Consider the following 24879-nt stretch of genomic DNA (forward strand, 5'->3'; position numbering starts at 1 on the left):
TGGATGTATGTATGTATGTATATGAGAATGTGCTCCAGGTTTAAGGGAAGGAGTTTTCAATTGCTACCTTTCTTACTAGGCTATTTCATGAAATGCTTTTGCTTTAGACTAGTTGTGTCCTCTGAATGTCTAGAAAAAAAGGAAATAGATTTGTGAGGGCCTGTAAGCTATGGCTTTAAGTGGACAAAAATCCAAAGAGTTCTTTGAAGATGGGATCACTTTTCCGAGCACCCCAAGTGCTCCACATGGAGGAGAAGACTAAGTCCAGTGCTTTTTTTCCATTCTAAGATAGGGTGAATGGGATGCAGGATGGTGTAGAAGAAAGAGAGTGAGACGGAAGTGACCTGGCTGAGCTTCTTAGCCGATGACCCTGGATGAGACACTGAGTTTCTCTGATCCCCAGCTTTGTCATTTGTAAAATAGGTCTAATAATATCTGTGGTACCTATCTCACAAGGTTGTTGTTGGGATTTGGTGAAAAAAAGAATGCAAAGCACTGTTCAAACCTTAAAAGCACCATATAAATCTCAGTTATTCTATATTACGAGGGAGAGAGACACTGTGGTGCCTTGAAATAGTAATAATAGTTAATATCTATATAGTGCCTACTCTGTGCTAAGCACTTTACAATTATTATCTCATTTGATCCTCACGACAACCCTGGGAGGTAAGTACTAGTATTATCCTCATTTTACAAATAATAATAACAAATAATAGCAGCTAACATTTATATCATGCTTACTATAGGTACTGTACTAAGTGTTTTTTACAATTATCTTTGAAAGAACCCTGGGAAATAGGGGCTATTATTAACCCCATTTTACAAATGAGGAAACTGAGGCAGATAGCAATTAAGTGATTTGTCCAGGGTCACATGGCTGCTAAGTGTCTGAGACTAGATTTGAACTTAGGTCTTCCTGACTTAAGGTCAGGTTCTCTGTTCACTGCACCATCTATTTAGGACAGCTTTGCACATCTGAGGTTCTGGGTTCAATTTCCAACTCTGCTACTTATTACTTTGTGACTTTGATCGAATCATTTAGTTTCTCTAAATCTCGGTTTCCTCATAGGTAAAATGACCTTCTGGGAGTTGGGCTAAAAATGACCTCTAAGGTCTTTTCTAGTTCTAAAGTTGTGATCTCATGACTGATTCATTCAAAGAACTATTCATTGTGTCTACTGTGTTCACTCATTGGACCAGACACTTGAAGGTGAGGGAAGCTAAGTTTCTGAAAAGTGAATAAAGGGAGATGTGTCTCATCTGCCAGGTGAATGAGTTGTGGGAGGACCTGGGGGCATCTTAGATCAATGAGCCAGCTGATAGTGGTGAGTGAGGACCAGGAGCTGCATAGCCAATGAGAGTGAACTCTGGGGCTTGATTTGTGCCCATAAGAGAAGCAGATGGAGCCAAGAATTACGGTGGAACTCCTTAGGGAGCTGACACTTGGAGTTCCAGGCAGTGGGGTAACAGTGGGGAGGGCAGCAGTGTCTCTGTGTTTCTCTCTGGCCCAGTCACAGATGCTCAAGGCTTGTCTTTGAGGGAAGGCCCCATTGTGGCCCCCAGCACTCCAAGCCTGAGCAGCTGGGCATGACTGAATAAAGATGGGACAGGAGAGAGAAGTGGCAAGAAGTGCCCGCCTACACTGAGAATAGTCTTCCTAGGCACTTCTGTTTAGGCCGAGGGTGATGACTAACAGCAAGAAGGGGCAGTGAGGCGGGGGTAGGGAGATAAGGAGGAATCCTTACAAGATTTAGGCATATATGGGTGAGGAGGAGAGGGAATAGCAATATATGTGTCCTGAGGCGGAGGGGGAGATCAGAGAAATAGAATAAGATTATAGAAAGAAGGTGAGAATGTGTGGGTCCCTAAGGGTGAGGAATGAGGAAACAGGTGACTAGAAATGGGGCAGCACTTTGTAAGGGGAAGGCACTCAACCGCAGTGGATGGAGATGCTTAACAGGCTAGCGCGTCCTGGCTGCGGGGAGCCTTGGAGCTAAGTGTATGCGTGCGTGCGTGTGTGTGTGTGTGTGTGTGTGTGTGTGTGTGTGTGTGTGTGTGTGTGTGTGTGTGTAGGGGGGGGTTGCTTAACGAACCGCAGCCCCGGATCCAAGGTCGGGGAGCAGCAGCAGGGTCGAGGGCAGTAGGCTGGAGGGTAGGGTGGGGACGTCTCAAGTGGGTCTGGAGAAACCTTTCCTTAGGCTACCCTCCAGGCAGGCAGATCGCTGCTAAATAGCAAAGCCAGCTTGGGCATCTTGAGCAGCCAATGGCAGCGTCGTCGAGTGAGGTAATGCGGGAGTCTCGTGTCTCATTGGGCCAGCGTTTGTAGGCATTCTGCTTGGGGACCGGGGCGGAGGGCCGGCGGTTGGGAGGGGTCCCAGTTAGCTTCGGCCGCTTCTCCGGGAGGTTCTGGCCTCTCCTGGGCTGGGCTTGTCTCCTTTCTCGCCTCCCGTCTTCCTTCCTGGGGCTGTTTGCTTCGTGGCCATTTCCAGCGCTAGCTCCTCGGCCGGTTCTTCCGTCCTTTCTCAGCATCGTCTGTGATCTTCCCTTTCTGCTGCCTGAATCTTTCCCCTTTTGCGTCACGCTCCCAGGCTCTGCTTTGGGTCACTGGGTACTCCTGGGGTTCATCTCCCGGGGTGAGTGGAGGGGGGGCCCTCGGGGGTGGAAAAAGTCCCCCCGCAGATCCTTCAACGTCCGGGAGATCACGTCCTTCCCTGGGCACAATTATCCTTCATCTCTCCTGCCTTTTCGCTGGGCCAGCGCGTTCCTGCTGCTCTCACTGGCAGGCACGAAATAAAACAATTGTTCCTCCTGGCTCTTCAGTTCACCCAATCAACCTGGGAAAAGCTGGTCCCGGCTTCCCTCCCTCCCTCTTCACATTCTGAGTTAGCAGGGGGAAAGACAAGTGGGTAAGAATTGGAGCTGGGAGTGGCAGTGTGCCATCTTGCTCCCTGGAGAATCCCCCCGGCCCCCAGCCACTAAGAGTCCTTGTCTGGGAGTCTGGAGAGTAGAGCCATGTCCTTCCACTAATGTGCTTTGTGAACATGGTGAAGTCATTTCTTTCTCCCAGACCAGTAAAACTCCTGTGCAGAAAATGAGGGGATTGTACAGAAGCAAAAGAGTTCTGAAAAGAATTCTGGACTTGGAGTTAGGGAAATATGGGTTCAAATTCTACCTTGAAACAACTAGCTAGGCAACCTCTCTGAGCCTGTTACTTGTCTAGTCGGTGGGTTGGACCAAATGACCTTTAAGGGTCTTTCCAGTTCTAAATCTATGATCTTATTGGATAATTGATGAGGGTGCCTCCTTGCTCTGCCAAGTTTTCATCCTAAGGCCCCTCCCAGCTCTTACATTCTGTGTTCTAAAGGTCCTCCCAACTCTGACCTTTTGTGCCCTCCTCTCAACATGCCTTATCTCTCTTTTCCTTCAGTGTCCTCTGCCTCTCCTGTCTTTCTGGCCTGTCTCTTTGCTCCCACCCTTCTCTGCCCCATTTCTTCCTGTCATTTTCTCCTCCCTCCCCTTCCCTTCCCCTCTTTTCTGCCTCTACTCACCTCCTCCTATAGCTTCCCAGAGCCACAGGCATGTAATCACTGGGCTGGTGGCTTCTCCATAAACTCTAAAGTGCTCCTCTGGACCCTGCTGGGCGTCTTGGTCTCCTGGTTGGGGCCTAGCTGGGGCTTGGCTTGGAGACAACACGGGGTGAATGAATGAGCTGATCCAGAAGGGAAAGGAAGGTCCCTGCAGTGGCAGAACATTCTTAGGGGCTATGGTGGGTACCCGGAACCCAGGGCTGTTCCATTAAATCAGGAGACAAGTTCTGAGTGGGCCAAGTTAAAAGCTTGTCCTTCCTGAAGGTTCTGCTTCAGGGCCTCTACCTTCAGCATTTGTGCCAGAAATTCTTTGAAATTCATTTCTTTGGGGTGAACATAGGCATGCAACCCCTTCTATTAAACTGTAAATAAGGGCAGCTAGGTGGCACAGTGGATAGAGCACTGGCCCTGGAGTCAGGAGGACCTGAATTCAAATCTGGCCTCAGACACTTAACACTTACTAGCTGTGTGACCCTGGGCAAGTCACTTAACCCCAATTGCCTCACACACACAAAACCAAAACAAAAAAAACTGTAAATAGCTTCAAGAAATGCATAGGGCACCAGGCCAGGAGTCACAAAGACCTGAGTTCAAATCCTATCTCAGACACTTACTAGCTATGTGACCCTGGGCAAGTGACTTAACCCTGTTTGCCTCAGTTTTCTTATCTGTAAAATCAACTGGAGAAGAAGATGACAAAACTACTCTTTGTGTCTTTGCCAAGAAAACTCCAAATGGAGTCATGAAGATTGATGATCAAGCAAAGCCTCAAGGAGAATACCATCAGCTCTGGATGCTATCTGGTGCTGAAGAAAGGTAGAAATTAGAAAACAGGGCTGGCTCTGCTTCCAACTCATTATGTGACCTTGGGGAAGTCACAACTTATTTAAGCCTCAGTTGCCTCATCTTACTAATTGGGAGCAATACCCTCACAGGGCTGTTGTGAGGATGAAATAATGTCTATAAAATGCTTCTGGAACCAAGTGCTCTGAGCATGTGAGGGATCGTTAGTAATAACACCTGTGCCCCCAAACTTAGCTTCTGCTTTCCTCTGGGCTCCTGCTCCATCAATCATCCTGCCCTCCCTCTTTCCATTCCATTCAATCCAATCAACAAGCATGTAACGAGCACCTTTTTTGTGGAGGCAGCTTGGTTTATTGGATAGAGCAGGGGACACAGACAAGTGCTTTTTAATGATTTCAAGTTGCTTCCTGATGCACAAGTTCATCTTTTCATATCAGTGGTTTCCTGGTGATGCTAACTGTCTGTAAATGATGGAACATCATGGTGGGGGGGCGGGGAGAGAAGGGGGAGGGGGGAAAGGGAGGGGGAGGGAGAGAGGGAAATGGTGGGAGAGAAAGAGAGAGAGAGGAGAGGGAAGGAGGGAGAGAAAGGGGGGAGAGAAAAGAAAGATATGAGGCATGGAGGGGGCATAAGAGAATAATTCAGATCAAGATTGGTGAGAGACTGGCAAGGGAAAGAGAAATTGAGCAGAAAGTTGGAGACAGGTCAGAGAGATGAATTAGAGTAATATTGAGGAGAGAGAGAGAGGCAGAGAGATGGGACAATCCCATATTTTCCCTTTTCATGGGATTAGTGATGTTTTAGAATAAGGCTCCCCCACTTTTTTTTTTTGCAGGGCAATGGGGGTTAAGTGACTTGCCCAGGGTCACACAGCTAGTATGTGTTAAGTGTCTGAGGCCAGATTTGAACTCAGGTCCTCCTGACTCCAGGGCCGATGCTCTATCCACTTCACCACCTAGCTGCCCCAAGGCTCCCTTTTAAACAGGCAGCCACATCTGTGTTTTGCTTTCCTTGATCCCAGATCTTGGGCAAGAGGTCCACCTGTCTCAGACCTAGAAGCCAACTATAGATCATCACATTAGGAAGTCTCTGTCTCCTCCTCCCCCATTCTCCCAAACACAACAAAAATTCTCCAAAGTTAAAGTTAGATTGGTTATGAACCCAGCATGACTGGGGTTTTTTGCATATAAGTACCTGTGGGAAAATGTCTCATATTTAGAAACCTGCTAACTCCAGAGGGACTTCCTTTCTCTATGTGCCAAACAAAGTTTCTTTCTGTGTTGGCTTATAATAATGAATGAAATAAAGCCTTTTTACTGCCTTATATACTAAACTATAAACAGTAGGGTTTCTTTCCACAACCACAGAGAACTGAAACCCAAGATAAAATGAGTGCTAGTTGCCTTCAGTGAACATCTAACTGCCCTGTAATACTTTTCATTATTTTCTAAAATTGTAAGAGACCCAAAGGACAATGGAAAGATGCCTGGCAGTTGTAAGGAAGCCAAAGCATTAAAAAAAAATTAAAGAAGAATTCTGAACTTAACAAACACAAAATAAAAAGGGCATTTCCATATGTAATTAGCATGTTCAGGCTTGCTCCATCTGTCTCTGGGGGTGCTAGGGTACCCCAGAGTTTGGGGAGAGTTCTTTTCTCTACTGGTATCAGTCTGAGCCCCCACTAGTAGTGTTGCCCCTGTTGTTACAGGTTGGAGACTAGTACCCTAATTCCATTTTACTACTTAAAGATTAGTTTTTACAAAGGGATATTTACTTTAAAGATATAGCAGAACCAACCTACAAGCATTTCCCCTTCAATACTTCTTGGGCATATTCTTATTTTATAAGCCGTAGTAGTGTGTGTATGGGGGACTGGGGTGGGGTTGAAGAATAGTTTCAAAACTTAGCTGCCCCTGCCCTCTGGGATCAGACTCTTCTGTTAGAAACAGTCAGAACTGGCCTCCTCGCCTCTCATTAGTGCTGGGTCCAAATGCCCTCTCTCTGCTCTTTCCCCTCTTTCTCTTTCTCCTTCTTGAATACTGCTCTCTTCTCCCCGCCCCCCCCCCCCATTCCAATTTAAGGAATCATTCCTTTGTGCTAAGGCATCATCCCAGCTCTCTCCCCCCACCACTTTCCTAGAGGAAAGATCAGCTCTCTCAAATTCTCTTTTTCACATTCCCCTGGGAGGGGTTGCACATTAAGCCTTTTTGGGTCACCAATACCTCAGAGTGAATTAATATAGCTAATATTTGTACAGTGCTTTAAGGTTTGCAAAGCATTCTGACAAATATTATCTCTTTTGATCCTCTCAATAACCCTGAGAGATAGCTGTGGTTATTAGCTCCATTTTACAGATGAGGAAACAGTGGCTGACAGGTTGGGTGATTTGCCCAGGGTCACATAGCTAGTAAGAGTCTGAGGCAGGATTCAAACTCAGGTGTATCCTAACTATAAGCCACTGCCTTACTCAGCCTCAGCGAAGCATTATAGATCTTACCACATTCCTAAATATTCAACAAGCAATTATTAAGCACCTACTATGTGCCAGGGACCATGGTAGGTGATGGGAATACAAAGACAACAGTGAACCATTCAATTTGGGGATATATCTGGGTAAATAGATGAATGTAGTACCTGGTAGGGAATGATAGGTTTGATGGAGAGATCAGACAATGTGCTCCACAATGTGTTGACCCTGGACTCCTTGCTGTTTCTTGAAGAAGAAACTCCATTTAGTTATCTTTCTTTTTTCCTTCCTTCCACTCTCTCTCCTTTTCTTTCTTTTCCTTCCTTCCTTCCTTCCTTCCTTCCTTCCTTCCTTCCTTCCTTCCTTCCTTCCTTCCTTCCTTCCTTCCTTCCTTCCTTTCTTCCTTTCTTTCTTTCTTTCTTTCTTTCTTTCTTTCTTTCTTTCTTTCTTTCTTTCTTTCTTTCTTTCTTTCTTTCTTTCTTTCTTTCTTTCTTTCTTTCTTTCTTTCTTTCTTTCTTTCTTTCTTTCTTTCCTTCCTCCCTCTCTACTTTCTTCCCTCTTTCCCTTCCTCCCTTCCTCCTTTCTTTCTTTCTTTCCTTCCTCTCTACTTTCTTCCCTCTTTCCCTTCCTCCCTTCCTCCCTTCTTTCTTTCTAACCTCATGGACACCCCTGAAAGGGTCTTGTGAACCCTATGGACCACATTTTCAGGACTGCTGCACTAGCTCATACTGCTTTTCAGATGACCAGAACAAGGCCTTTCTGGTTATATTAAAGTGTTGTTTTTGTTTAACTTTTCATGACCCCATTTGGGGTTTTCTTGTCAAATATCCTGGAGTGGTTTTCCATTTCCTTCTCCAGCTCATTTGACAGAGGAGGAAACTGAGGCAAACAGGGCAAAGTGACTTGCTTGAGGGTCACACAGCTAGTGAGTGTCAGGTCTTCCTGACTGCAGGGCTGCTCTCCGTTGGCTATTTCTCCATACCTGGCATTCTCTCCCTCCTCACTTTTACCTCTTGGCTTCCTTCAAGTCTCAGCTAAAATCTCATCCACTACAAGAAGCTTTCTCCCAGGCCTCCTGAATCCTAGTGCCTTCCCTCTGAGATTACCCCATTTACCCCTTGTATCTTGTTTGTACACAGCTGTTTGCATACCTATCCACCATTAGACCATGACTTCCCAGAGGGCAGGGATTGTGTTTAGCCTTTTCTTGTATCTACTCGGGTCCTTCCAGGCTCCTTTCTCTCCCCCCATATAGTATAGTAGGCACTTAATAAATGCTTGTAGACGTGTACAATGGCTATTTGCTTTCCTGCTTAGTGATCAGGGAAGAGGCAGGAGGGAGGGAGAGAATTTGGAATGCGAGATTAGCACACAAATGCTAATAAACAAGAAAACAAATCAGTAAATAAATAGACATTTAAAAATTAATGTTTGTTTTCTTATAGTTGGCTACAAGTCTCTTACAAATGAGGAATTATGGTCCAAGGGATATGACTTCCACAAGGTGACCCAGTAAGTCTATAGTAGAACTGGGGCTAAGACCTTGGGTCTCTTGTGTCACTCTGTCAAGGCTGGGCACCTCCTGGACACCAGAGAACAGTGAAAGTCCAGCACACAAACATTGTCCTTTATGTGGTATAACTCAAGTCTAGTGTATGTGTAGGGGTGGGGTGGGGTGGGTTAGATTGGAGCATTTCCCATGCAGCTGCTGGCCATGTGCATTTTTGCTTCTTCCGGGTAGGGAGAGTGTGGCACAGACAAGTGCCAAAGGGCTTGCTTGCACAGAGGCTCCAGGCTGGTCCCTTGGTCCATTCCATTATTTCAGTTGAGCTTGTGGAAGGTAAGTCAGAATCACAGGAGCTCAGAATTGGAAGGCACCTCAGAAGGCAGAACCAAAATGGAAGCAGCCTGCACTGACACAAGGATCCCTTCTTCACTGTCTATGACAAGTGGTCATCCAACCTCTGCTTGAAGACACCCAGTGATGGGAGCGTACCCACTACCCGCCTAGGTAGCCGGTACTTTATTAGTCAGGCAACAAGCATTTATTAAACACCTCTATATCCCAAGCACTCTGCTAAGCATTGAGTATTGTGCTGTTTTTTGTTCTTTGTTCTCAAACAGCACCAAAGGCTTCAGGAAGGCGATGTCTTGACTTGCAACTGAATTGGATTTAAGTGAAGCAGGGCTGTGCAAAGTCACTTCTCTGGAGTTGTCTGGGTCCAGTGGCAAGATATAGACCAGGATGACTGGAGATGGCCACCCCTAAGTATAGAAAAGCAAGGTAAAATACCATCCTTGTTCTATTTATTATTATTATTATTTTGCAGGGCAATGAGGGTTAAACAACTTGCCCAAGGTCACACAGCTAGTAAGTGTCAAGTGTCTGAGGCTGGATTTGAACTCAGGTCCTCCTGAATCCAGGGATGGTGCTTTATCCACTGCACCACCTAGCTGCCCCCAGACCATCCTTGTTCTAAAGGAGCTCAGAGTCTAATCGGGGACATGACATACAAACAACTGTGTACAAACAAGATATATACAGGATAAATTGGAGATAGTCAATAGAGGAAAGGCACTATCATCAAGGAGGACTGAGAAAGATTTCTTGTAGAAGGTAAGATTTTAATTAGGACTTGAAGAAATCCAAGGAAGCGAGAAGGCAGAGATAAAGAAGGAGAGAATTCTAAGCATAGGGGATAGCGAGTGAAAATGCTCAGAGGTGGGGGATTTGGGGGCAGCTTGAATTATTTGGAAGTTTATTTTCAATTCAATTAAGTTAATTAATTATTAGAACGTTAAATTATTTTTCCTTTCATCGAACCTAAACATGCCTCACTTAAATTTAGGGTCACAGGTTTCTAGGACTAGAAGGGACATTGGAGCATCCAGTCCAACTCCCTTATTTTTCATTTGAGGAAATTGAGACCAAGGGAAGTTAAGGGGTTTGCTCAGTTCACAAAGTAGTCATTGATGGAGTCAGGATTTGAACCCAGGTGCTGTGACACAAGGGCTGGTGCTTTTTCCACTGTGTGAATGTACTTCTAGTATTACCCTGGGGGCCCTCCTCCACCTGACTGCTCTTGAGATACTTGATGAAAATTGTTATCTGTGCTAATTAATGTCTGTCAAAATTAATATCCATTCAGAATGTCTTCAACAGACTCACATTTTCCAGTCTCCATTTCATTATGGCTGCCCTCCTATGAACATGATCCAGTTTGTCGATGACCTTCCTAAAGCACTGTGACCAGGACTAAAAATGATACTCATAGCATTCACCGATTCACACTCAGAGACTGGTTGGGCCTCTGGGGGATGGATGACTATTCCAGGTTGAGGGTATTCTGTGGGTCTACATTCCTATGGCTCAAGAGTCCCTATTGGTATCAGACTAGGTGGCCCAGTGGATAAAACACTTGGTGAATGGAGTCAGGAAGGCCTGAGTTCAAATCCAGCCTCAGACACTTACTAGCTGTGTGATCCTGGGCAAGTCACTTCACCTCTGCCTGCCTCAGTTTACTCATCTGTAAAATGAGGATGCATTATTAGCATCTACTTCTCAGGATGGTTGTGAGGATTAAACAGATACTTGTAAAACCCTTAACTCTGTGCTTGTTGTCCTCTCTTTTGTTCTCTTTTTGTTCTCTTGAAGAGAACAAAATGATATCACTGTGTTAGAGTAAAGTTACAGTGTGTCCAACTGTGGTTGATCAGACAATACAAGCTCAGAATGCTCTGCCACAGGTCAGGCACAAATAATCCATGTGAACATTTGGGTTGGATTCTTTAAATTTGCGCATCTCACATTTCTTTTGATCTATTTCAATTCTACTTTGCTCAATTGAGCACAGTGCTTTCTCTGATGAGGGCACGCCATGCTGGGCTGGGCTGTCCTGTGCCGGTGCACAATGCACATGCAATCAATTCCAAAGTCTCTTAGACACCTTGAGAGTGTCCTTATATTGATCTCTTTTTCTGACTACCAGGTGAGCGCTTGCTTTCGGTGAGTTCTCCATAAAATAGTCTTTTAGGTAAGCCTACATTTGGTACATTATTGGGTACAAATGCACAGAGTAGACAGAATAGGTGTCTAATAAATGCTTATCCCTTTCCCCCTCTCTCCTCCCATCCTTCAGAACTGGGTCTGTCTTCTGGTTGTTAATTCTCCCCAAGGCTACTGGCCCAGAGGTAAGTGAGTCAATAACCAGGGCCAATCCTCAGACTTTCCTAAGCCTTTCATATGCAAATGAGCCAATCAATGTCTGAAAGGGGCTCTCTCCCAGACATCTCATTTCCTCTGTTATCTCCTGCAATGACATCCTATAATTTCATAGAGTGGATGGGGAGGGCTCAGTTGATTAAATGGGTCCCCCACTCTTCTCCACATGTGCACAGTTCAACTAAGGAAAGAAGAGAGCAGCACAATCAACTTCCTCCTTCTGGAGACTTTTTTAAAGAATGGAGCCTAGGATCAGATTAGCTGGTTTGGCTCCATCTGCCGCTCCTAATTTATATGGTGCTGGCAGTTCACTAAACCTACACCCTGCTCTTTTTCACATGAGCTATTGTTTACCTGGGCCTCCAGTAGTGGAGTGGGGTTGGGGACCAGCTAAAGTGGTTGCTGGACTGAATCAAATTTTCATTTCTATTGGAATAACCATCCAGTTGCTGTCTGTGGGGACTGTAATTTGTCAGATGGGTTCAATCGTGGAAGACTATAAACTTTCCTTCTTTTTCTTTTTCAAACTTTTATTATTTATTTTTAACCTTAAAAATGTTTTTTGAATTCCAATTTGTCTTTCTCCCTCCTGCCCTGCCCTGCATTGGTATAGATTATACATGTGAAATCATGTAACACATGTTCCATATTAACCATGTTGTGGGGAGAAAGGCAAGACAAATAAAGTAAAAAAATCACTTCAATTTGTACTTAAGACTTCATCAATTCTTTATCTGGAGGGGAATAGTATTTTTCATCTTTAGTCCTTTGGAATTATCTTGTATCATTGTAGTGATCAGAGTATCTAAGACATTCACAGTTGATAATTGTTACAATGTTACTGTTACTATGTATAATGTTCTCCTGGTTCTTCTCACTTTACTTTGCATCAGTTTATATAGGTCTTCCCAGGTTTTTTCTTTCTGACACCCCCGCTCCCCATTATTTATTATAGCACAATATTATTCCATCACAATCATATGCTACAGCTTGTTCAGCTATTCTCCAATTTATGGGCATCCCCTCAATTTCCAATTCTTTTCTACCACAAAGAGATGCTATAAATATCTTTGTACATATAAATCCTTTCCCCTTTTCTTTGATCTCTTTTGAGTATAGAACTAGTAATGGTATTGCTGGATCAAAGGATATGCAGCTTTATAGCCCTTTGGGCATAGTTCCAAATTGTTTTTCAAGGGCCATAAGGTTTCAAGTCTGGATTTGAAAGGAGGAGGTTGGGGCATGAATTTGGTAGGGAAGAATGAGAAAGAGGAGAAGGGAGTAAATAATTTATTAAGCACCTAGTACATGTCAGTCGCTGTCATAAGTGCTTTACAAATATCTCTAGTCCTCAGAATAACCCTGGGAAGTTCATAGAATTATCATCCCCATTTGTGAGATAAGGAAACTGAGGTAGATTTTAAGTGACTTGCCTGAGACCACATTTGAACTCAGGTCTTCTCAACTCCAGGGCTAGCACTCTATCTACTTTATCACCTAGCTACTTCTAGGATCCAAGATAGGCTCATTTGCATACGAGAAGCTAGGAGTAGGGAGTAGGTAGTCCAGAGGTTCTTAACATTTTTTTGTGTCCTGGATCTGGTGAAATCTATGGACTCTTTCTCAGAGCTACATTTTTAATTGAAGGGAGTGCCAAATTTCATTTAGAGGATAGTTAAAATAAATATGTAATTTTTTTCCTCAGCCAAGTTCCCAGACAAACTAATATCTATTCAAGGGCCCTTTGAAGGTCTGTGGACTCTAGCTTAAGAAGCACTGACTTAGAGGGATAGTGAGTCAGAACAGCTAGAAGCATAGCCAGTGAAGCTCAAGGTTGCTGGGCTGTGGCCTTCCTGATTGATGTCTCCATTGTGTCCCGCCCCCCCCCCCCCAAGACCCATGGGTCATAAGTGCTCATTGGGACCCTTAATGAGTGGCCTCTTCTGGCCACAGACCTCAAATCAATAACCTCTCAGGCAAGGCTTGCAGCCAGCAGAGTGAAGGCTTCCCCAGGAAACTCAGGGATCCCAGGCTTGATGTGCATGATAATAACCGATGCTGGGGCAGCCTTTTAAAAGGTGTAAAATTCTTTAGAGACATCTCACCTGAACCCACCTTATGAGGTAGGGTCTATAAGTATTATTGTCATTCCCATTTTACAGATGTGGAATGGAGAGGATGAAGGGCCTATATGTCTTGCCCTTTGAACCCACATCTCCCTGACTCTAAGTACAGAGCTCTGTCCACTGTACTCTGCTGTAATACCAAAGTCATCTTTTCTTCCTTCCTTCCTTCCTTCCTTCCTTCCTTCCTTCCTTCCTTCCTTCCTTCCTTCCTTCCTTCCTTCCTTCCTTCCTTCCTTCCTTCCTTCCTTCCTTCCTTCCTTCCTCCCTCCCTCCCTCCCTCCCTCTCTCTCCCTCCCATTCTTTCTTCATTCACTAATTTCTTCATCAATTTCTTAATCTATATATCTGTTGATCTATGGAGGGGATGTTGGTACAATAGAATTACAGAATGTTAGTCCATGAGGAATCTTAAAATTATCTTATCCCACCCTTCATTTTATAGGTGGCACAGAGGATGGAGTTTCAGGCCTGGAGTTAGGAAGACTTGAGTTCAAATTTGACCTCAGACACTTCCTAGCTGTGTGACACTGGGGAATCACTTCAACCCAGTTCCCTCATTTGTAAAATGGGGATAATAATAACACCTACCCCCCAGGTTGCTGTGAACATAAAATGAGAATATTTGTAAAGCAATTTGCAAACCCCAAAGAGCTATAGAAATGATAGCATTTATTATTAGATGAGAAGAGAACTCTAGAGAGGAGTAATGTCTAGAGCAGGGCTTCTTAAACTTTTTCTACCTTTTTTTTTTTGGTGGGGCAATGAGGGTTAAGTGACTTGCCCAGGGTCACACAGCTAGTAAGTGTCAAGTATCTGAGGCTGGATTTGAATTCAGGTCCTCCTGAATCCAGGGCTAGTGCTTTATCCACTGTGCCACTTAGCTGCCACCTGAACTTTTTCCACTTGTGACTCCCTGTCACCAGAGAAATTTTTATGTGACCCCGGGTATATATGTATATAAAATAGGTATCCATAACTTGATGTCAAATTTTTCACAACCCCCCCATTCAGTTACATGGCCCACAGTTTAAGAAGCTAAACTCTAGAAAGGGGACATGTAGCTTTCCCTCTTGTTCTAGGCAGAATACCATGCTTTACATCAGTGAAGAGCAGACTTAAGAATGCCTCGAGTCTTAACCACTTGCTTGATGTGTTCCCTTTGGAAAAGAGACTTCTCCTCAGTCTCTTTATCTGTGAAATTGGATTGATAGTCATTGTCTGGCTTCTGTCATAGGGTTGTTGTGTGGGACCAGAGAGGAAACGAATGGGGAAATACAAAGTGTAAAGCCCTGGGCAGGTGTGAGGTGTGGTTCTTATCCTGATTGTTTTTCCCCCTTCATCCCTCCCTCCTCAATTATCTTTCTATTTCCCCATAATTGTCTCCTTCCCTTTGAAGGCACATTGCTCCCATGATTCTTCTCTTTGGGAGGAAATGATCTGATGGGCTCAGCTCATTGTCCATCTGCTATGTTAGTCCAAGACATATGTTGATGGGCACACTCAATGTGCTGCTCATTCAACTGCATTGTCTAACCTGGAAAATTGACATTTATCATCCACTTAGTTTTGCTTTGTGGATTGCTAGCATGAGTTCTTTTGAGTGAATTTTTTTTCTTTTTCTCTTTCTCTTTCTCCTTCCTTCCTTCCTTCCTTTATTTGTTTATTTATTCATTTATCTATTTGTTTAATTTTGAATTTTTGTTTATTTATTAGATAACTAAGGGAATATATTTCTACTAAGAGGATGAGAAGGAAGTTAGAATTTTTGGAAGGTCAGGGAAAAGAATACTGGACTCAGAGATGAGCAGATTTGGGACACAACTGAGGCTTTCATGTAAAAAAACTGATGCTGAGGCTTTCATATAAAAAAGATATATTTTTTCTTTTTCCTTCCTTCCTTCCTTCCTTCCTTCCTTCCTTCCTTCCTTCCTTCCTTCCTTCCTTCCTTCCTTCCTTCCTTCCTTCCTTCCTTCCTTCCTTCCTTCCTTCCTTCCTTCCTTCCTTCCTTCCCTCCTTTCCTTTCATCAGTATAGAAAGTGTAGAGTTCCTGCTGAGGGACTTCCTCAGCTAATGCAGGTAGGCACCTTCTTTGCTGTTCCATCTACTAAACTGGCCTACTAGAGATTGCTTTTAGGAGTAGCTAAGCCATTTAAAATGAAATTGCAGCTCTTTTATCTTCACCCCAGTCATCTGCTCTGCTGCTGCTGTTCTACTCTCTCAACTGGACCTTCAGAGACCCTGCCCAGGAGCAACTAAGCTCCTCCTGCCATACCACCGGTGCTCAGACCTTAGCCTCTTCCCTTATCCCTGTACTTTTTACTCCTTGCTCTGCAAACTGTAATTGAATTAATACTACCATTGCTCCGAGAAAAGTCATTTCACTTGATTGCCCTATTGTTCCACTCATCATCCCAGTGACTTCCTTGATGAAAATATTCTTCCCTGGCCACCATTTCCATATACTATGTTTCTCTCTCTTAGAATGTAAGCTCTCTCCTTTTCTCTCTATTGAGTCTTGCTATCCCCATCAGCCTATACATTCCTCTAGTTTTATAGTACTTCCCTGTGTACCGCTCAGAGAAGGATTCCCTCCTTGGGGAACATGCAAGGTGGCTAGAGAGCCAAACACAATACTCCTTCAGTTAGTCCCATCTAAATTTACAAGAGTGCATGTGGTAAAGTGGATAGGATGGTACATTTGAATTCAGAATGACATAGGTTCAAATAACCCTTTACACTGTTACTAGCTGTGTGATCCTAAGGAAGTCACTTAACTTTTCTGGGCCTCAGTTTCCTCCTCTGTAAAACACCATCTAATTTGAAGGATTATTTTGAGGATCAAATGAGCTAATTTGTACCATCCATTTTGCAAACCTCAAAGTACCATATAACTATTATCATTGCTGCCATCATCACCACCACCACCACTCTTTGATGTAATGTGAACTAGTTAATGCCTATGTACTCTCTTTGCCCCATTAATGGATCATTGATTGAGCCAGGGCTAGTCATCCATATGAGCTATGCTCTTGGGTTTGATTTTTTTTTTGTTTTGCAGGGCAATGAGGGTTAAGTGACTTGCCCAGGGTCACACAGCTAGTAAGTGTCAAGTGTCTGAGACCAGATTTAAACTCAGGTCCTCCTGAATCCAGGGCCAGTGCTTTATCCACTGTGCTGCCTAGCTGCCTTGGGCTTGATTTTTAAAAGCAAAGTTGGAGGACAGAGCTGAGCTAAAGGACCTAGAAAATAGGAACTTAGATACCCATAGAAACTTAGATTTGGTTCAGTGGAGAAGAACCTAACATCTATATGGCCTCTGCAAGCAGCTCTGTGCCTCCAGGGAGGACAGTGGATAGAAGCTGATTTAAAGCAATGAGGAGTTCCTGGGCCAAGCTGGGATCTCCAGGAATGTAAGCTGGCAATATTGGAATGCCAATGGCATAGATACAGGAGAATTTCTGGACAAGTAGAAGCATTTCCGTACCAAGTTTCCAGGATCTAGAGGAGGAATTCTTGGACTAACTAGGGGCCATGATGTGGAGGAGCAATGCCAAACCTTCCCTTTCATGGGTAAGGGGCAAGGGTTTGAGATGTTAATGATTGGAATATTTTTCCCTAGTGGTAGTGGTGATGGTGGTGGTGGCTCAATACCAGGTTAGTGTCATAAATCTGGAGTCAATGGGGCTGGCACCAATCCTGTAAAAGGAGAAAGTCAGAGAGGGAGGGAGAGTGATCTTGACTGGTTGTGGGCTTGGGATCCAATCTTTCTATGTTTGTTGGGTTAAATAAAGCCTGTCCAATATCTTATATTTTATTAGCCTGAATGCTTATATGGGAACTCAGAGGCATTTACTTTTCTATGAAGATGTGTCAAATTCTGATATTCCCAGGGGAAATCCTGGAAGGGGCACAAGCCAAAAGAAGAAGAATTATTGAGAAAACCCAGGTAGTGGGTTTTCAGTTCACATAAACCTAGAACTTTTATAGGCTATACTTATATGATCTTAACATCAGTATGTGTTATATTTGATTGTTGTTTGTCCTTAGTTCTTGAAGAGGACCATGACAGATGTCATGACTTGCAATGAATTGGATTTAAGTGACCAAAGGCTTTGCAAAGTCTCCAGCCTCACTCTCTCCTCTGGAGCCATCTGGATTCAGTGGCAAGATATATTGTTTCATTTGATTTAAAGCAACAAATTCCCTTGAGAGCTTGGGATGTTTCATTATTGGTTTTGTATCTCAGTGCCTCACACTGTGTCCATTACATAGTCAGTGCTTAATAAAAGTTTGATGATTGATTGATTTGAGGGACTTTATTGGAAGAGAGCCCTTTTAATACTGAATTTTGCTCTCCCTAAAAACTTGCTGTTGTTTAGTTGTGTCTGACTCTTTGTGGCCCCTCTTTGTGGCTTTCTTTATAAAGATACTGGAGGGGTGTGCCATTTCCTTCTCCAGCTCATTTTACAGATGAGGAAATTGAGGCAAACAGGCTTAAGGGATTCACTCAGCATCCTACAACTTTTAAGTGCTTTTAAGGTCATATTTGAACTCAGGAAGATGATTCTGACTCTAGGCCCGACACTCTATGCACTCCACCACTTAGCTGGTCTAGTTGTTCTCTAAACAAATCTACTGGAAGTGAGAGAAGGTAAGCTTTTTTTTTTTTTTCCAGCTCCCTCTGTCTGCCCCACTCTCAGCTTCCCAACAGGAATGGGTAGGCAGCCACTTCATCACCACCTGTAGCCAATGCCATTTGTCAGGCCTCCTGAATGCTGATAATTCAATACCCCAGACAGGGCCCCCAGGGGCAGGGCGGTGCCTGCTCATAGTTGCTGCTGGAGTGTTTAGAATCCTAGAGGGAGGAAGGGAGGAGAAGCAACTGAGACAATAACTAAACCTTCCACCTGTTGGGGCTTCAAGTTTTGCAACCAGCTTTCTCACTCATTGTCCCCACAGTAGGCCTGTGAGGGAAGCAGGACAAGGTTTATTAGGCCTATTTTGAAGATGCGGAAGTAGAGGGGAAGTGATTTTGACTCAGGTCACACAGCAAGTGAGTCTGGTGTTTGATGAGCTGAGAGGAGAGATCCTAAGAATGGGGTAGAAACCTACATCGATGATGAAGCTGGAAGAGAGAAGTCGTTTCTGATGTTCCCAAATCTCAATGCCTAAACCATCTTTCTTACCTACATGTGAGGTCAATTGGGGGGGAGGGGGAGGACATTCAAATAGTGATCAATACATTTTGGTTTTATATCATCTTCATTCCAAATGTTTCTCTTCCCATTTGTCCCACCCATCAAACCATCCTGTAGGAAACAAAAAGGAAACCAAGAGCTTTGGCAAAACCAACAGGGTCCAGCAGGATGTGCAGTGTTCACCCCCATACTCTCCTATCTCTTTGCAAAGAAGGGAGAAATTTATATTTTTATGTCTCTTCTTCATGGGTAAGCTTTGTCATTATCATTACCCAGTATCCAGTTTCATGTTTTATTTTGTTATTCTTTCCATTTACATTGTTGTAGTCAATGTGCATATTATTTTCCTGGTTCTGTTTACTTTGTATCATTTCACACAAGTGTTCCCATGGGTCTTGGTGTTCGTCCAATTAGTTGAATCAGGATCATACAGTAAGAGGTGGAAGGAACCTTAAAAGATGTTTTTTCCAACACCCTCATTTTAGAGATGAGGAATACTGAAGTTAAGAGACTTGCCCAAGATCACATAGATCTTAAGTGACAGAACAGGACTCAAACTCAGCTTTTTTGATTCAAAATCCAGTGCTGCAGTGATTCTACCTTCAAGGCCATTCCACTGTACCATGCTGCCTCCCTATTAATTTTTTTTTTTTTTAGTGAGGCAATTGGGGTTAAGTGACTTGCCCAGGGTCACACAGCTAGTAAGTATTAAGTGTCTGAGGCTGGATTTGAACTCAGGTACTCCTGACTCCAGGGCCGGTGCTCTATCCACTGCGCCACCTAGCTGCCCCCCCTATTAATTGTTTATTACCTTCTTTTTCTTTTTTCTTTTTTTTTTTTTAGTGAGGCAGTTGGGGTTAGGTGACTTGCCCAGGGTCCCACAGCTAGTAAGTGTTAAGTGTCTGAGGCTGGATTTGAACTCAGGTACTCCTGACTCCGGGGCCGGTGCTCTATCCACTGCTCCATCTAGCTGCCCCTTATTACCTTCTAAATAAAAATTTATTTATATATTTTGCTTTTAAATCACTTATATTCCCCACTATATTCCTCCCTTCACTATCCTGCTTCCTTCCTTATAATTGCAGATATTTGAGACTCACATCTCCTCTCTCAGGGTTCAACTCCTGAGGGATTGAAGGTATTTTCCTCTAATGCTTTTGGCTTAAGCCCCCATTTTGTTATATTCTCCCATCCCCCACTGCCAACTGCCAGTTATTAGCCTTAGTTCCACATGACCAATTAACATTGACTAACTCCTACAAAGGGGTATTCACTTTGATGATAGAAGAATATAAATAATAGATACAAGATAGAAGAACAGAAACCCAAACATTCTCCTCTTACACATCTGGGAACCTGCTCTTCCTTTTACTGCTGTGTTCCCTGGGGAGAGTGGTCTCAGTCTTAACAACATCTACATAGAAAAAATCCTACTAAATTCATATTCACAGAGGAGGTGGCCCATGAACTGGGCTTTGCCCAAAGATAGAAATTCTAAGAGGTAGAGATGCAGAGGGAATGCATTCCAGGCATGGCAGATAGACTGTACAAAGACAGAGAGACTGAAGATAGACTACTGAGTTTGGGGGCCAAATAGGACCATTTGAATGGAATCCTGATTGCTATCTGTAAAAGATAGCAATATGTAATCAGCCTGGAAAGGTAGGCTGTTGCCATATTGGGAAGAATTTCAAATGCAAAGCCAAGTTTATTTTAAGCTAGATTCAGTAGGGGACCACAGACGAATCTTGAGCATAGGGGTGACACGGTCAGGTTTAGGGAAAATGATTTTGGCATTCCTGTGGAGGAGGATGGATCAGTGAAGGGAGAGACTGGGAGCAGGGGGATTTGGAGGCAATTTCAGTGGTCCAGGGAAGAAGTAATGAGGTCCTGACTTAGGGTATTGGAAAGGGGAGAGGTCAGTTTTGAGACATGTTGAAGAGGAAGAATAGACAAGACTTGCCAAGTGAATGGATATTGAGGGAGGGATGAAAGAAATGGATGAATACAGGAGGAATTTGTGGCTGTGAACCTGTGTGACTGGAAGGATAATGACTCCCTCAATTGAGATCTCAAGAGGCCCTTTATCTTCCTCCTTCCTATCAGAAATGTTTGGGGTCAGATGATCTGACTTGAGAGAGCATGGGTTGCCACAGAGAGGTTTTGTGCATTAGGCAGATGATGGGACTTGGGATCTCTAATATTCCTTTAATTTATGAGATCCTATAATCAGACAACAGAAAATTCAAGAAACAATGACTAGAGATGGAGATTCCTATTTTGGGACTAAGGTTTATCCTCAAAATACCATCTTTCCTCTCCCTTCAAGAACATCTTCCCTCCTCCTCTCCTCCATGACTACCATCCCACTGCCACCAGGAAACAGTATTTTTTCTGGGGAAGAAGCTAGCTTCTAGTTTTGTCCTCTTGCCTTCTTCTGATCATGCAGACCTCGCCACCTAGTGGCCAGGCCACTAATAAGCAGTGTTCCCTTGCTGGTCTGCAAGCTACCCCATCTCGGACTCAGAACCTTGCTTCTTACTATCTTGGTGGCCACCTTTCTTCCTGGGAGATATGTCAAAGATATTTCTAAGGGAAATTTTGTAACTGAACTGACTTCTGGTTCCCCTCCTTGTTTCAAACGCATTATGGTGGAAGGGACCTTCAAGGCCATTTCATCCAACCCACTCATTTTATAGATAATGTAGCTGAGGTCCAGAAAGGCTTGCCCAAGGTTACACAGCTAGGAAGTTGGAGAGTTGGGATCCAAGTCTGGATTCTCTGACTCCAAATCCAGCATGTTTTCTGCTGTGCAGACTTTCCTGCCTAGTAGTCAGAAGACAAGTCCAACTCTGCCACTGATGTGATGTAGGATTGTGGGCAAGTCATTTCCTCTCTGTAGACTTCAGTTTCTTTACTTAGGAAATTAGTTGGTTGGGCTAAATTGTCTCTAAGGTCCATTCCAGGTCTGATGCTATGTATATTTTTAAATGCCATTTTAAAATTATTGATGTCCTGTTTTAAAACATCTTTAATTTTAAAGCATATTCCTCCTCTTCCAACTCAGGGAGCCCACCCTTGTAACAATAAATAAAAAAGAAAGAAAAAAAACCCGAGCTCACAAAATCAACCTGCACACTTACTGTCTCATAGTATGTGTAATATACTGTACTTGTAGCCTCCCACTTCTCCAGAGAAGAAGAGTTGCATTTTCTTAGCTATTTTCTGAGTGGATCTTCTTTTCATTTTATTATTTTTTTCATTGCTCTTTTTAAAAATAATATTTTATCTTTTTGTCAATTACATGTAAAGAAAATTTTTAATATTCACAAAAAATTTGACTTCCAAATTTTCTCCCTCCTTCTCTTTCCCTTCCCCTCCCTTAGATGATGAGTAATTTGATATAGGTTATATATGTTCAATCATGTAAAACATATTACCATATTAGTCATGTTTTGAAAGAAGACATAGACCCAAAGGGAAAAAAACCACAAAAATATACAGAAAGTGGAAAATAGTATGCTTCAATATACGTTCATACTCCACCAGTTCTTTCTCTGGAGGTGGATAGCACTTTTCATCATGAGTCCTTCAGAATTATCTTGGAACACTGGATTGTTGGGAATAACTAAGTCAATCATAGTTGATCATTGCACATTATTGCTGTTACTGTGTATGTACAATGTTCTCCTGGTTCTGCACATTTCATTTTTCATCAGTTCATGTAAGTTTTTCCAGGTTTTTCTGAAATCAGCCCACTTATCACTTCTTATAGCACAATAATAATATTCCATTACAATCATATGCCACAGCTTGTTTAGCCATTCCTCAGTTGATGGGCATTCCTTTGATTTCCAATTTCTTTTGACCATGCTTCTTGTTCATCATAATGACATAGCGTTCAGTTTCATTTTACATTCTCTGTTAGAATAGTCCTTCAGAGATGATATATGGCATAGTGGAAAAAGCAGTGGATATAAGTTAGGAAGACCTGAGTTTGAAGAGGTAGGGAAGTACACAGATACTGTGTGGCTCCTCTCTGAGCCTCAGCTTCCTCCTCAGGAAAAATGAAGATAATACTAACAGTTAACTCAAAGGGTCGTTGTGAGGCTCAAATATATTCTCTTTTAAGTTAATCTATTATTCAGTGGGCTCTTAATCTCGTCCTCTATCCTACCCTTCCACGTCCTATGGGTCCAGGGGTGGGCTGGTAAATATTTAACAATCAGCTTTCCAAAAATTTATGCATTATTAGCATTTTCTCCATAACTTTCTTAAGTCCAGACACTAATTTCTTGTTGTTGTTGTTTGTCCTTTGTTCTCCAAGGACCATGACATTGGGAGGTGATGTCATGACTTGCAGTGAACTAGATTTAAGTGAGGGAGAGCTGTGCAAAGTCACCAGCTTCAATCTCTCCTCCAGAGCCATCTGGGTCCAGTGGCAAGACATATATCAGGTTGACTGGAGATTGTCCCAGATGTTTTAAGGCAATTGGGGTTAAGTGACTTGCCCAGGGTCACACAGCTAGTAAATGTCTGAGGCAAGATTTGAACTCAGGTCCTCTTGACTCCAGTATTCCAGTATTCTATCCATCTAGCTGCCCCTATCAGTGAAGGTAGGCAAAATGGCCCCTTCTAACAAAACAATATATCAAGCCCTGATTTGTAGTGTTTGTTGATTTCTGAGGTGTTCATCCTCACACTGAAAATTTAACAATGGCTCCCAGCTTCAGCATACTCCTGCATTGGTCCCAAAGCCAGAAATCTGTTTCTATGGTTTCCTAAGGAAAGGCCATTGCACCCTGTCAGTCTCTAGGGACTTTTTTCCTTCCATTTGTAACCCTTGTGTCTCTGGGGTATAAAGGACTCAGTTTACCTTTTGTGGCATATCATACTTCTTCTGGCTCAAGGGCTTCCCCAAAAACCTGGGCAACAGAGATGACAATCTGATTTTTAAGCACTCTGGAGACAAGATACAAAATAGAGAAAAAACCCTAAGAAACTTTTAATAACAACAGACAGCCCCTTTTGATGTGTTCAAAATAGTGGGTAGAAGTATTGTGGTTCGGTCATTTCAGCTGTGTCTGACTCTACATGATCCCATTGGGGGTTTTCTTGGCAGAGCTACCCGAATGGTTTGCTATTTTCTTCTCCAGCTCATTTTTTCAGATGGGGAGACTGAAGCAAACAGGGTTCAGTGACTCTACCAGCTAGTAAGAGTCTGAAGGCTGGATTTGAACTCAGAAAAAGGAGTCTTCCTGTCTCCAAGCAAAGTACTCTATCCATTATGCAATTTTGGCTTAAGATGAGGAAGAACTTTTTAATCATTGGCAAGTGTTCCAATACGGAACTTTCTGCTTTGGAAGGTAATGAGATCCCTGGCCCTGGAGGTGGAAGTACATCATGGGAACAAGAGTTTAAAGACACCTCTGAGATCATATAGTGTGACCTTATTTTGCAGATGAGGAAACTGAGACTCAGAGAGGTCAACTGATTTCCCTAAGTTGACATAGTTGAGAATTGAACCAAGGTCCTCTAACTCCAAATCCAGAAATGTAAAAGATAATGTCTGCCCTCAAGGAGCTTACAATCTAAAGGGGAAGAAGAAATACAAAAGGAAGCAGAAAAGGGGTAAGGGAAGGAGAGAGTACCTGCAATGGGACCATGATGGAGAAGTCCAGAGGAGAACAGCTGGATGAAAAATGAAGAGATCGATGATCTGGGCTCCCCTTTAAATGGAGAGTCTGGGAAGAGAACTCTCTAATCAGAGGAAAGGGGGAGGGGGTCTCAGGAGCAGAGTGTACTGACACAAGTGTGAGTTCCAGAACTGAAGTGATCTTGCAGGATGAAGAGCCTCCCTGGGCATGATGGGAGAATCCTCTGCTATTTGAAGAGCTGGCTGGGGAAAGGAAAGACTGTCTTGACTTCAATGCTGCCAATAGCTTGAGGAGAAACCTCTCATGAGCCCAGGGATTATAAGGATTATAGACTTATGGGAACTGTTTTTTTTTTTTCCTGAGACAGCTAATGGTGCCTCAGAGCCTGATTTAAGGAGCCAACTTGAATAGCTTTGCACACCTCAGCCTTAGGGTTTCTGCTTTCACTAAAAGAACATTGCTTCTGTGGCTTTGAGATTAGCTCAAGGGGGCAGCTAGGTGGCACAGTGGATAAAGCACCAGCCCTGGATTTGGGAGTATCTGAATTCAAATCCAGCCTCAAACACTTGACACTTAGCTAGCTGTGTGACCCTGGGCAAGTCACTTAACCCTCATTGCCCTGACCAAAAAAAAAAAAAAAAAAAAGAGAGAGAGAGTAGCTCAAGTGACTGCCCAGCAGCTAGATTGGGGGCGGGCATAGGAAGAATGGCCATGCCCTGCAGATAAATTGTTCCTGTAGAAATAGAGGACATCGCAGCCTGTAGACTTGAGTTGTGGGGTTTTTAGGGCACATAGGTTTCCCTACGAGGGTGCCTGAC

The 24879-nt window shown here is 43.4% G+C and overlaps 1 protein-coding gene across 2 annotated transcripts in view; it reads left to right on the forward strand.

The window, feature by feature from the left end:
• The first annotated feature begins 2057 nt into the window (after window positions 1-2057).
• LAPTM5 (lysosomal protein transmembrane 5) overlaps window positions 2058-24879 on the forward strand; it is a 120746-nt gene continuing 97924 nt past the window's right edge. Inside the window, exons 1-2 of one of the 2 annotated variants that reach the window (XM_043990533.1) lie at window positions 2058-2284; window positions 8983-9142. The gene's annotated coding sequence lies outside the window, so the exon portion shown is untranslated. Of the gene's footprint in view, window positions 2285-2425; window positions 2634-8982; window positions 9143-24879 lie in introns of those variants that run through there. The other variant, XM_043990534.1, reaches the window with a different exon arrangement.

This window comes from Dromiciops gliroides, chromosome 3 (assembly GCF_019393635.1).
Source record: "Dromiciops gliroides isolate mDroGli1 chromosome 3, mDroGli1.pri, whole genome shotgun sequence".
In the NCBI taxonomy this organism is placed as follows: Eukaryota; Metazoa; Chordata; class Mammalia; order Microbiotheria; family Microbiotheriidae; genus Dromiciops; species Dromiciops gliroides.